This window comes from Pteropus alecto, unplaced genomic scaffold (genome assembly GCF_000325575.1).
Source record: "Pteropus alecto unplaced genomic scaffold, ASM32557v1 scaffold81, whole genome shotgun sequence".
Lineage (NCBI taxonomy): Eukaryota > Metazoa > Chordata > Mammalia > Chiroptera > Pteropodidae > Pteropus > Pteropus alecto.
The window spans coordinates 11,309,527-11,322,195 of NW_006433378.1; the positions used below are offsets into that span (position 1 = coordinate 11,309,527).

Genomic DNA, 12,669 nt, shown 5'->3' on the forward strand with positions numbered 1-12,669 from the left:
ACTTCTTTTCATAAATTTGTAGGCCATTTGTATGTCCTCTAGGGAAAAGTGTCTGTTCAGGTCCTCTGCCCATTTTTTGACTGGATTGTTTGCTTTTTGTTGTTATTGAGTTGTATGAATTCTTTGTATATTTTGGATATTAGGCACTTATTGGAGGCATTGCTTGCAAATATATTTTCCCAATTGAATGATTGTCTCTTGACCATGTTTATGATTTTGTTTGCTAAGCAGAAGCTTTTTATTTTGATGTAGTCTCATTCATTTATTTTTACTTTAATCTCCTTTTCTTTTGAGGTCAAATTCATAAAATATTCTTTAAGTCCAAGGTCCTTGAGTTTAGTTCCTATGTTTTCTTCTATATATTTTATAGTGTCAGGTCTTATATTCAGGTCCTTAATCCATTTTGAGTTAATTTTGGTGTGTGGTGATAAGCAACAGTCTAGTTTCATTCTTTTGCAGATGGCTTTCCAGTTTTCCCAGCACCATTTATTGAAGAGGCTTTCCTTTCTCCACTGTACGTTTTTGGCTTTTTCATCAAAAATTATTTGCCCATATAAATATGGGTTTACTTCTGGACTCTCAATTCTGTTCCACCGGTTCTGGCTTTGTTTTAAAGTGACTCTATTTATGTTATTGTTTACACCATCTTAACCATTTTTAAGAGTATAGCACAGCAGCGTTAACTACATGCATACTGTTGTGCAACAGCTCTCCAGAACTTTTTCATCTTGCAGAACTGAAACTCTACCCATTTCTCATTCTCCCAGCCTCCAGTAACCACATTCTATTTTCTGTTTCTATGAGTTTGACTACTTTAGATACCTCATATAAGTAGAATCATGCAGTATTTGTCTTTTTGTGACTGGCTTATTTCATTTAGCATAATGTCTCATTCATGTTGTCTAGTATGACAAGATTTCCTTCTTTTTTAAAGCCGAATAATAGTTGTGTGTGTGTGTGATTGTGTGTGTGTGTGTGTGTGTGTGTGTGTGTGTGTGCGCATATGGAGATATTTTCTTTATCCATTCCTTCATCAGGGACATTTAGGTTGCTTCAACTACTTGGCTATTGTGACTAATGCTGCAAAGAACACAGAGTTTTAGGAAAACAGTCAGAAAGGAGAGTCAGGCGGAAACTCACAGCTGGATCAAAAGATTTGGTAGGAAAACAAATGATTCCAAGTCCAGGGTTTGTTTAGTAGCAAAAGGATCTTAGCCAGCGGGCAACTATAGAGCACAGATCCTCTTACTTGGTCACTAGGCCCTGTTTTAGGAGTTTGAGTCAATTCTGAGACATATCAGAAAGGAAGGCTGTGGTTAAGTAGCCTCCTTTCTCTGACTACAGCATAGGGTCAGGCAAGAGCTTGCTCTGGGAGGTGGTCATCAGCGACATCTGCTGTGGGAAGCGGGCGATCAGGAGCTGGGGAAACCAGGTGGGGCCCAGCATTAGCTCTCAGAGCCTCATTACTTTCCTCTTTAGTCACCTCACCTTCTTCTACCTCCCTCCCCTTCATCCTCTTTATCTTTCTTTCTCCTCTTTCCTCTTCTCCTCCTCTTTCTCCTCTTCTTCACTGCCCCCCACCCCCGTTCTCTCCCCTTCCCTCTCTCTCCTCCTTCCCCTCCCTCTGTGGGAATTGTTTCTTTTTGATCTTCACAGGCACTGTGCACAGGAAGCAGGTGGGAGTAGCAGAGACTGTTTGTCTTCACTATACTTTTGCTGTTTTTGTACTCTCGGTTCTTTGCAGGTTCGCATCTCTTCCCCAATAAGATCAATTGAGCTGAGAGGCTTTATCGAGGCAGGGTTTTCAAAGGCGGTACTACTGCTCCTGGCTAAGGAATCTCTGGTCGCTTCATCTTCTTCCAAGAAAAAGCCTCCATTATCTCAAAGACTGGAACCCATGCTCCCACCACCTGCTGAGCAAGTATGAGCCTGTTAGAGGTTCTCCCATGTTTTCCCTCCCACTTCAGATTCAAAGAGACAAGGAGACTGACTGCACAGCCCGAGGCACCTACAGAGAAGACAAGAGGGAAGGTAGAAGCACAGTCCAATTGCCAAAATTGGCTTTCAATTCCCCAAAATTTCACCACTTCCTAAATTGGCTTGGTGACACTGAGTACTTGTTATCAGAGTAGAGATAAGTCTTAAATTTTTTAGTCCTCTCTTCTGTCCACTCCAATCCACCCGACAGCCTTGCTTTAGTGAGTCTGCATGAGCTAGCTTATGCCTGACATGAATTTAGTGGCAATGGATTTGTGACTAGCATGTCTTCAGCAGCCTACTAGGGGTGGGGACACCAGCTTCACTCTCCCCAGGTGAGGAAAAAAGAGGGCAGGAACACCACCTGCGCTGAATATGCTAGCCAAGTGAGTGACAATTGCTTCCTTAATATTAATCTCACTCTGTTTTCTAATCCATGGGCCACTTGGGCAGCGACATGTAAGTTGAGCATTTACTCATGCTTTCGTACTTTCTTTTTTTTAGTTTTCGTTGTTGTGAAAGTTCTCTCTTAGAAATATTCATCTGCCTTTGCTTTGATCAGGAGAAGGGGAAAACAAGGTTTTGGTTCATACCCAGGCCTACAGAAAGGATCCATGTAACACAGGAGTTCAGTTAAGTATTTGGCAGTTAAGGGGAGCCTAGGAGAGAAGAATTGAGCAGGAGAGGGAGGTCTGGCCAGAGACACCTTGACCATTTCTGCCTGACCACGTCTACTAAACAAGTCCATCTCTGTGTATTGCTCAGGGAATTTTTATTTGCTCTGGCTTAGAGTTGTGGGAATATTTACCTCTGATTGTGTAACAAGTAAATAGGACCTGGGGGAGAAGCGAGAGGCCTCTATGATTCAGCCATCCAGTCTGTATGTTCTAGGAATTCCAAGAGGGAGCTCTGGACAGAGTTTCACACAGTGATGATTTGTCAGATGTAGTTGCATTCAGTGAATCTGGCTGCGTTAGGTGGACTGAAGATATGGTTTCAAGTCCTGGACAACTGAACTAGATGTGGAAGCACAAGCCATCTGAAACCATGTGTATGTGAAATGTCTTTGTTGTTCCTTGTCCTCTAGTAGCTGATATTGATTAATCATCTTGCTAAAGGCAAATACTCTTTAGGACCAACATAGGGTAATCCCTGTTGGCCAGCTCTGGAGGCGGAGTGGGCTTCTCCATCATGCACAGAAACCTGGAGAAACCTAGGCAGGATGAACAATGAGATCTTCTTTCCCAAGCAGTTAGAGTTCCTACTCTTTCTGGGCTCCAGGCCCAGTTATACTGGATATAGAACACCACTAGGGATGAACCTGTAGTAACAATTTGATCTCTGATACCTGGGAAGCAGACTGGCCCATGATAAATGAGGATGACCTGTAGAGTCTTACAGGGAATTGATAATGATATTTACATCCCAGGAAAGGCCCAGAAACTTCATCTCCTAGCCCTTCTTAAGAAATGATGACCGAACTAGAGAAAATCTCCAAATGACTTCTGGGCAGCTGCTATACCATAGCCAGGTAGTTAAATAACACACTAATCTCAAACATAAGGAAAGCGTCCTCTGTCCCTTGAAGCAGGGGTTGGAGCACTCCTGTAGAACAACTTTCTCGATGCTCTCTATCCTATCTTGTTTTCTTTTTAACACTTTCTTTTCTTTTATTTCTGTCTTTTCTCAATGCTAAGACTGGCAAAGAATTCTTGGGATCCCGCGGACTATTCTTTACAACTAAGGTGGATACCTACATTTCCCAGGGCACAGTGGTTAAGAGGGCTATTATTAAAGGCGTCTGTCTTAATAATAGCAGGTTCTAACTAAGAGCCTTCATTAGGGTAATTGCTCAGTTTCAGATCTGAATTTTGAACCACGTAAACATCTCCTCCTGGATTTTGAACAGGTGTTCTGGTGTTTGTTTCTCAGGGCTGCCGTAACAAAATACCGCAGACTGGGTGTCTCGAGACAACGGAAATTTATGCTCTCACAATTGTGGAGGCCGAAATTGAGGCCTCGTCAGGGTTGGTTCTTTCTGGAAACTCTGAGGAAGAATCTGTTCCATGCCCCTCTTTTCTAGCCTCTGGTGGTTGATGGTCATCAGCACTGATGGCTTATAGACACATTGCTTCAATTTCTGCCTCCATCTTCACATGACTGTCTTCTCTCTATGTGTCTGTGTGTCAGCAAATCTCTCTCTCTATATAAGGACCCCAGTCATTAGATTATGGGCCCACCCTAATGCAGAATGACCTCGTCTTAACTTGATTACATCTGCAAAGACCTGATTTTCAAATAAGATCACAGGTACCAGGGGTTAGGACTTCGACATATCTTGTGGGGAGACAAGATTCAACCTGCAACAATCCTGAATTCTAAAACCAAACTCAGTATCTTCTCCCTAAAACTATACCTCAAACTTTCTATTCAGTTCACTCATTTCTTTATTCAATAAATATTGGCATCTGCTGGCATAACTGTTGGCTCTATGAATATGATAGCAAAAATCAACAAAGACCATGAATATCACGTGTGTAATCTGAAAGCATCCTATATTTTATCATGCCTCCAACCCAAATCCAAACCATCATCATGTCTTGTTGACATTGTTTTCTGAATATTTTTCAGGTTCATTCCTTTTTTTCCAACTCCACCTTCAGAGCCCACATTCCCACATTATCTTGCTCAGACGGTTGTAATCACCATCTAATTGCAAATCAAGTTAATTCTGTTCCTGTCTAATAAGTTTCTACATTGCAGGTAGATTCCTTCCTATCTCCCCCCAACACACACACACACACACACACACACACACACACACACACACACACATACACACACACATATTTCATGATTTCTCAATACTTTTAGAATAAAGCCAAACTCCTAACCACAGCTGATGTAACTCTGGATGTTGGGCTCTCTCTGCCTGTCCAGCCTTGGCTTACACCACATCCCACCTCTCACTTTCTTAGGTCCAGCCACACTGGTCTTTCAGTCTGTCAGATTTTAAAAAGTATACACATTGCTTGGCAATCATGTTAAGTAGATCATCAGGAATAAGGCCTGAGATTCTGCATTTCTAGCCAGCACCCAGATGATGCCAGCGCTGCTGGTCCCGGACTCTGCTTTGAATCCAAAGGTTTGTCGGTCCTTGTGCTCCCTTTGTACCTGCTGTTCCTGCTTTTCTCAATACTCTTTCCTCCTCCCTTCACTCAAGCACATTGTTCAGATCTCATTTCATTATCACTGCTCAGGGATCTCTTCTTCCATCTCCGCAACTAAGCCAAATACCTTCAAGCCTACTGAGAAGTCTCATTTCCACATATCTCTTCTTAGTGCTTAGCATAGTCGAGTTATGTGTTTTCTCCGGACATTTTTTGATCAACTATTTATCTCCCCCACTAGACTATAGACTCCACGATGGAGGGTCTGTGTCTGTTTCTGATTACCATTGTCTCCCCAGAGCCCAACACAGTGTGGGGACCTCAGAATAGACACTCATTAAACATTTGTTGAATTGATGACAAGTGGTACCAAGTCCCTAACAGTTTTTCCCTTCACTAGCAGAGTAAAGGAGTGACAATCATGTGGCCCTGGTGGATTTAGACCCTCAGAAGAAAATTGCTTTGTCCTTCCTTTGTTGTCACAGGGATTCTGCTGCTTCTAGTCTGGATCGCTTCTGATGATGTCGACAACCTTTGCATACACACAATGTTTGTTTTTGCATTATGGCTCTTCAACTCAGATGGTGACCTGGGGTTAATAAAATTGTGTCTTTGCAAGCACCAGAGATTCCCTCTGATTACTTCAAATAATGGGGGCCGATTGTAAAGATGACTGTGAAAATAAGGAGGATGAAGATCTCAGCTGGATAGTCCGCTCAGGCAGCAGAGCTCTATACTGCTTTTGGAGTTAAATGCAGCTCTTGAGGCAGCCCTCATCACCGTCACCGTGTCAGCAATGCCAGGCGATTGCTCTCTACTGCATGGCCCCACTAAGACAGCTCACCTACTCCTGTCTCTGGATCACTTGTAGTATCTTTCGGCTTCTGGTCTTGCCAGCACTTGGTTACCTCTCACTACCACCTCCTTGCTCATAGTTTCCACCATCTTCTGGTCTCTATTGTCATCACTGCTCCAGCCTTAGCTTCTACTCCCTGGTGTCTACTGCTCATATTCTCTATATACTTTGCATTTAAATTCACCCAGAGAGGATTTGATTGTTTGTTTAATCACTATTACTTTTTTCTGATTCTCATGCCCCAACAAGCTTAGGCCACTGACAGGCCTATGCCAGATTTTTCTGCCAGTAAGTTTGGTGCTCATGCTGGTCCAAGCATGTCTGAGCAGGGGACAGTATGCTAACATGCAGTGATGTGCTGGAGGCAGCTCCTACTGGTCCCCAAGAACTGAATGTGAAATATTTAACAATTTGATGAGCCCAGTTGTTAAAAGTCAATAGCCTGAAATCAGGCATGGTAGAAGTATTTACACCACAGAAACTGGAAAAGGTTACAAATCACACATACCTCCTTTTTCCCCCAGAGGCAGTCTGCCAGCACACAGCTGAATGGAATAAAGAGCAAGGCTCACCCTCAGGAAGCACTCAGAGCCATTTCCCTTGGTTCTGTGGTTGCCATTCTAGGCTTCCCTGTCGGGGGAGGTGTAACTGGTGAGTGCCCTGTGTGGCTTTGCTTCGTCACTCCCAGAGCTTCCAAGTTGACACAGGCTCCTCTCATCATTGTTGCCACCCTAGTTGTTGTTATATTTTTGGTTGAGTTTCCAAGGAAACAAACTCTGAGATGGAGATTTGTGTGTGCAAAAACTTACTGGGGAATGTGTTTGAGTTCGACTCTTATGGAGGAGAGAAGGAGGTGAGATTGCGCACAGGGAATAATCGAACTGCAATGTAATCATCAAAAAGGTATCAGCTGGTCCCATTAGAAGGATCAGTAATTAAGCTGGGGCTACTCTTTGGATAAGGTGACTCTTTTCAGAGGAGAGTGATTCTCAGGGAGGAACTCAGCTGAGAACCATGGATTGGCCCCAATACTTCCAGTGGACAAGAAGGCAGTCTGGGAGGCTCACACACGTTTACTACATATAGAAAGATAAAAGGTGTGTAAAAGTTAAAGTTTCCATAGAGCCTGTTAAAGTTGTTTGATTAAATTCCCAAGTAGGAAAGCTGTCATCATTTTTAACAAATCTCTAAAGGTGGTAACTCTTAATACACGTTTTTCATTTTTCAGAGCCCTTATGTCCTGAAAAGAATTGTGACCCCAATTTCCTCACCAGCAGGATCAAAGGACAATATAATGGGCATTTCACAGTATAACACCTATCTTAATTATCCATACCAGATCTGCTTGTCTTCTCTCTACTCAGAGAGGTTTCTATTTCCAGCTCGAGCATTGCAAACCGATGATTACTGATTGCACACAGCCTTTCTCTTCACATTCGCACACCTGCATCCTGGCACTGGTGTCAGTGTTTCCCACCCCTCTTTTGGGCAGACCTCCTGTACTTTTTTGTAGGTAGGTCTCAGCAGCCTGTGTTGACCTGCCAATTGCAGATGTGGCTGCCCCAGGAAGTGTTACCTTGGGGGAACCTTGCTAGATGTAGCATATTAAAGATGGCTACCTGAAGAAGTTGGGGTTGGGGGTGTCTATGTCCCTTTGCCTTGAGAATGTGTGACTCAGTGATTGCTTTGACCAGTAGAAGGTAGCAGAAATGATGTGGTACTGCAGGTTCCATCTCCAGGTTCTTAGACAATTTTCTTCAAGAGCGCTGATCCGTGTAAGAAGTCCAACTACCTGAGACCATCGTGCCAGCAGAGGTGCTCTGGTCAGTGGCCCCAGCTGAGCCCAGCCTGCCAACCATCCCTGCCTGGGTGCTGGACTAGTGCATGAAGCCATGTTGGACCCTCATTCAGTCCATCCTCTAGCCAAATACCCTGAGCAACCTCAGCTGGTGTCATAGGAAGCAGAAGGATCACTCAGCTGAGTTCTGCTCGAATTCCTGATACACAAGATCTTAAGATATCGCTTTCAGCTACTAAGGCTTGGATTGATCTGTTACAATGAGTATCGCTTTCAGCTACTAAGGCTTGGATTGATCTGTTATACAGCAATAACTCATGGGGTCATCAGGTATGTGATATTCTCAGACTATGACCAGACAGCGATATTTTCTTCATAGTTGTTTCATAAGTGCTACAACTAAATGTTCCAAAATGTATTAACACTTTAAATATGTTGTTCAAGCTTCATTAAGAAATCATCTAAGACCTCTTCTGTTTTCTGTCTAGACACGCAAAAAAAGGGTGTATATCGGAATTCAAGGATTTCTTTTTTTCCTATTAGAAGAATAGATACGGAGAATGCCCGGTCTTTCTCTCCATGTTTTCTCTCCCCTTTCCCCCTTTCCCTTATAGTCCTTTTGATCTAAGCTATAAACCTTGTGGAAATGAATATGGAGAGGTTGGTAAATAGAGGGTTCAAAGCTGTGGTATTTGAAGTCACTTTCCCTTTTTCAAAATGGAATGAAATGCTAGGGCAGAAGGCATTCGCCCCTTGGGGGCTGTATCTCTCCACAAGGACAGAGAACTTCAAAAGTCTGACCTTTCAAAGAAGAGGCCATTATCTGTTCTTGCACTGTTTTTTGTTTGTTTGTTTGTTTGTTTTATGGAAAATTTTCAATTGTTTTTAAAAGGAGAGAAAGAATATTCATTAAACTGTGATGAAAATGTGGACCTCATAGAAGGAAATATAATTGAGAAATTATTCCTAAATAGAATCAGACTTGCACAAAGAATCTAACTTCTGCATACCGAGGCTTTGTCCCTATGAGCCTCGCTACTGTATGGTCAGGAAAATTCAGATATCTCGAGAAACCTTCTGAAAATTCTTTGTAATCTGGTTCAAAATTTTGCATCCCTGCCCTTCTCTGGGTAAGTTTAGAGAGGACTGATGAATAGAGTAGGGGAAGAGTGCAGAAACGTTAGCTATGCCTTGCACAAGACTAACCCAATCGGCTTTCTTCTGTGCGCTGGAATTACAGAGGTGAAGAGAGATTCCATGGTGATCTCCTCTTATGCTCATGAGGAAAAGGGGGGCCCAGAGAATTTAAATGACTCGTCTACTATCGCGTAACCAGTCATTAAGTTGGGATTAGAAAACCAGCCATTGTAATGTGACTATATCAATTCATGCTTTTAGAAACATGTTCTTTCCAAAATACTTATCTACCTGTACCTCATGCCATGTACTATGCCGGGCACCAGTAATCAAATACTGAATAAGACAGGTGGTCTTGGCCTCATGGAACTGACTGAAAGTAATCTGATGAGGCTGAGTGAAAGCTGACACCTTGTGATGGAGTATGGAATTAATAGGATGACAATCAAATTAAACTTCCCTTGGCATAGTTTTGCTGAACCAATGTTAGAGCCAGCATAGCTTCCTCTAGGATATTCTGATACCCAGGAAATTCTGAGGGGAGAAAATTTGCTCTTCTTCCCTGCTTTTATTAAAGAAGTTAGAGATTAACTTCACAGGCTTGGTTTCTGTTATTTTTTTTTTTTTTGGCAAGGCAACCCTTAGTTGACCTCACAGATTGCAAGGACCTTGTCAGTTTATGATCCCTTATTTTAAAATTTTATTTATTTAATATTTTATGCCTGTAGCACCTGGTCTTCCTAGGTGGTCTCCCATCCAAGTACTAACCAGGCCTGACCCTGCTTAGCTTCTGAGATCAGGTGGGATCAGGCTTGTTCAGGGTAGCATGGCCATAGACGATTTCTGTTACTTTACTGCAAGCTTTGCCCTTGATCTTATAGACACCTGAAAGATAGCTGGTCAATCTCTATTCTTCATGCTAAGGTTGGTAGCCCTAATACCTTCTAAATTAGTATTTAAAAGGTTCCAGTGGAATACCATGCCAAGATACAGTTAACCTTTCTGTGGAAATGTGAGCAATAACAACTGAATAAGAAACACATCTAAAGATGGGAATTTATTAGGATAAGCCATGTGGAATAGAAGAGTTGCCTATATGCAATTTTTTGTGACCTACAAAAATGGCAATGCCCTATAAATTCAACCAAATTGCATGCATCAACAGCAGCTGAACTTAATGTTTATTTATTTATTTTGAGCAAATGCCCCATTAAGAGCTTTGGGCAATTTTACCTCTGCATGACTCTGTTTCCTTATTTGAAAAGTGGGGATAATAATAGATTTATTTGTTTATGAAATCAATTTCTCTAGACTGGCACATGTTGGCTTGCTACTCAGGTCCTCCACAGGCAAAAACCCTAGGTGTTACTCCCTTAGATTGGCTGGCTCACACCTTTAACGTGTTGCTTGGGTTACTTAGGCCTTTCTTCCTTGACCTCCTAGTCAGAGATTGAAATCACTCTACTTAAAGCCATCTGCATCTCAACTCATTGGCTCCAGCACATTTTTTTGCATGCGTTGTCTTCAAGCTCTGCCTAATCAGGTCAGTGGTTCACAGCCCTGGATGCACATTAGAACCTCCTGGTGAGCTTTAAAAATGTTTGAAAGAGTCCTTAGAGCTCCTGATTCCATTGGTCATGGCGACGCCAAGGCATTGGTATTTTTTCAGAGCTCCTTAGGTGATTCTAATATGCAGCTGGGGCTGAGAACAAAAATGCCTCGAGAAATCACTTCATGCTCATCCCTTTTTATTAATGTTTCTCTTCCCTCACGAGGCCCCAGCATCCCAGGTCATATGTATACTTCTTGTCTAGTTTTTGTGTGCATCCCTGTCCATCTCATTCCCTATCCTTCTGCATCAGTAAGTTGTTAGTGAAGAAGAGATTGTTTCTATTGGAAAACCTGGGGGAAAAAAGGTGCTCAGAACAAGGCTGCTGACGCTGGAGACTAGAGGGCAGTTGGGTAGGGAGGGCTGGTGGGATTGTCCTGTTCCCAATGGGAATCCCATCAAACTTGAATGTGTTAGTGAGAACTTCCTAGGAGATGCAGGAGACAAGAATTTGAGGTCCCCTGAAATATACCTGGTGGGATCCCTGAGCTATATCACCCTTGGGCCTTCTTTGCCTCACTCGTCTGTCCTTCTGGGTACAACCTGCAGTTCTGGACACAAGCCATTACACCATTATTAATAATTTCACTGGCCCAGTTCCCTTCTCTTCATCTTGACAGCTGGAATTCTATCCATATTCTGCCTGCTCCAAGAAGCCTTTCCTGAGTCCGCCCACAGCCAGTCTCCTGTATTATTTGGAACTTTCATAACACCTGCGAGCATGCAGAGTAGAAATAGCAATAGATTGGGGACCAGATTAGGCTTCTATTCTGCACAAACCAATAGTATCTGAGCATCTACACTCACAATAAGTATTTGTCAAATGACTGAATGATAGAATGAATTAGTTGCCTTGGACAAGAAACTTTTCTGAACCTCCACTGCTTTATCTGTGGAATAGGGCTATTATAGGGAGGTTTTTTTTTTTTTTTCTTTAATAGTCATCCTTGGAATAACTGTATCAAAATCTCCTGGGGTTCTTATTTAAATGCCGAGCCCTGCCCTCCTATTTGAATCAAAATTGCTGGAGGCCTAAGAAATTGTGTTTAACATGCACCCCAGGTAATTAATATGCTCCATAAAGTTGGAAAACTACTGAATTAGTAGTGGTTATCTGTTCAGTAATGTGACATGATGGCAGTTACAAATGTAAAAGCTTAGTATTCATAGAGATGGGAAATTCTCTTTGTTGAAGGTAGATGGAAGAGATCTCTTGATTGGAAAAACTCTGGGTAGTGGAAAGGACTTGAATATTCCAGGAATAAGATCATCCACAGGTGGAGATGTGTTGGGCAGAGTGATAGCGGCCCCTTTGAATATCATTGATTATTCATATATCCTCCCCCTTCATAGTCAATAATTATGCATTAAATTCTTGCTCATTAGGCTAAGCCAAGTACTGGGGATACAGAGGTGACTTTTAGCCACATCTGTTTCACACAGATGTGCCTGTTATAATTATTCATACTTGGCAGTGTCAGTTTCAGGACCAGGAACAAGGTAACTAATTTCCAAGATGCTCAACTGTCTGCTTACAAAATCTTTAATTCTGCATTGCAGCTTCTTTTTCGACTGGTGCCTATTGATTCTGTTTTCTATAGGAATAACTTCTGAATTTTATAAATGAGATAAGTGGGGGAGAGGTTTCCTTTGTAAGATTTTTTTTTTTTTTTGTAAATTTCTTTACTGTGATATAGCAAATCAAAGTAGGGGCTTCATGTTTTGTTATAGGTTTTTGGACTGCAATCTCATAAAGATATAAAATCACCAGCTGTGCTGCTCAAATCAGCATTCGTTTCAGATAAAATTTCTAGTCATCAAAGAGCAGACTTGCTGTGTTTCTGATTAATTATCAGAGCCCTTCTTGTTAAAAAAGTTGGCTTTTATTTCTGACTATATTATTGAGCCACTGTGTGATCTTAAGTATGTAAAAGAGCTTTGGGATAGTGTGGTTTCACATTCTGTAAAATGGAGATAAGAATACATTGCACGCATCTTTCAGGAGCACCATGAGGATTAATGAGATAACGTTAGCAGGCATATCAAAGTCACCCGGGGTTTTTTTTTTCATATTCAAATTTCAGTTTCATTTCCTAATACTAAAAAAAGGTGATATATTTAA

At 42.0% G+C, this 12,669-nt stretch overlaps 1 non-coding gene across 1 annotated transcript; it reads right to left on the minus strand.

The window, feature by feature from the left end:
* Positions 1-9,657: 9,657 nt before the first annotated feature.
* Positions 9,658-9,776, minus strand: LOC112476839. Its single transcript, XR_003045244.1, has one exon. It is a non-coding gene; the product is annotated as a 5S ribosomal RNA (ribosomal RNA).
* Positions 9,777-12,669: the final 2,893 nt, after the last annotated feature.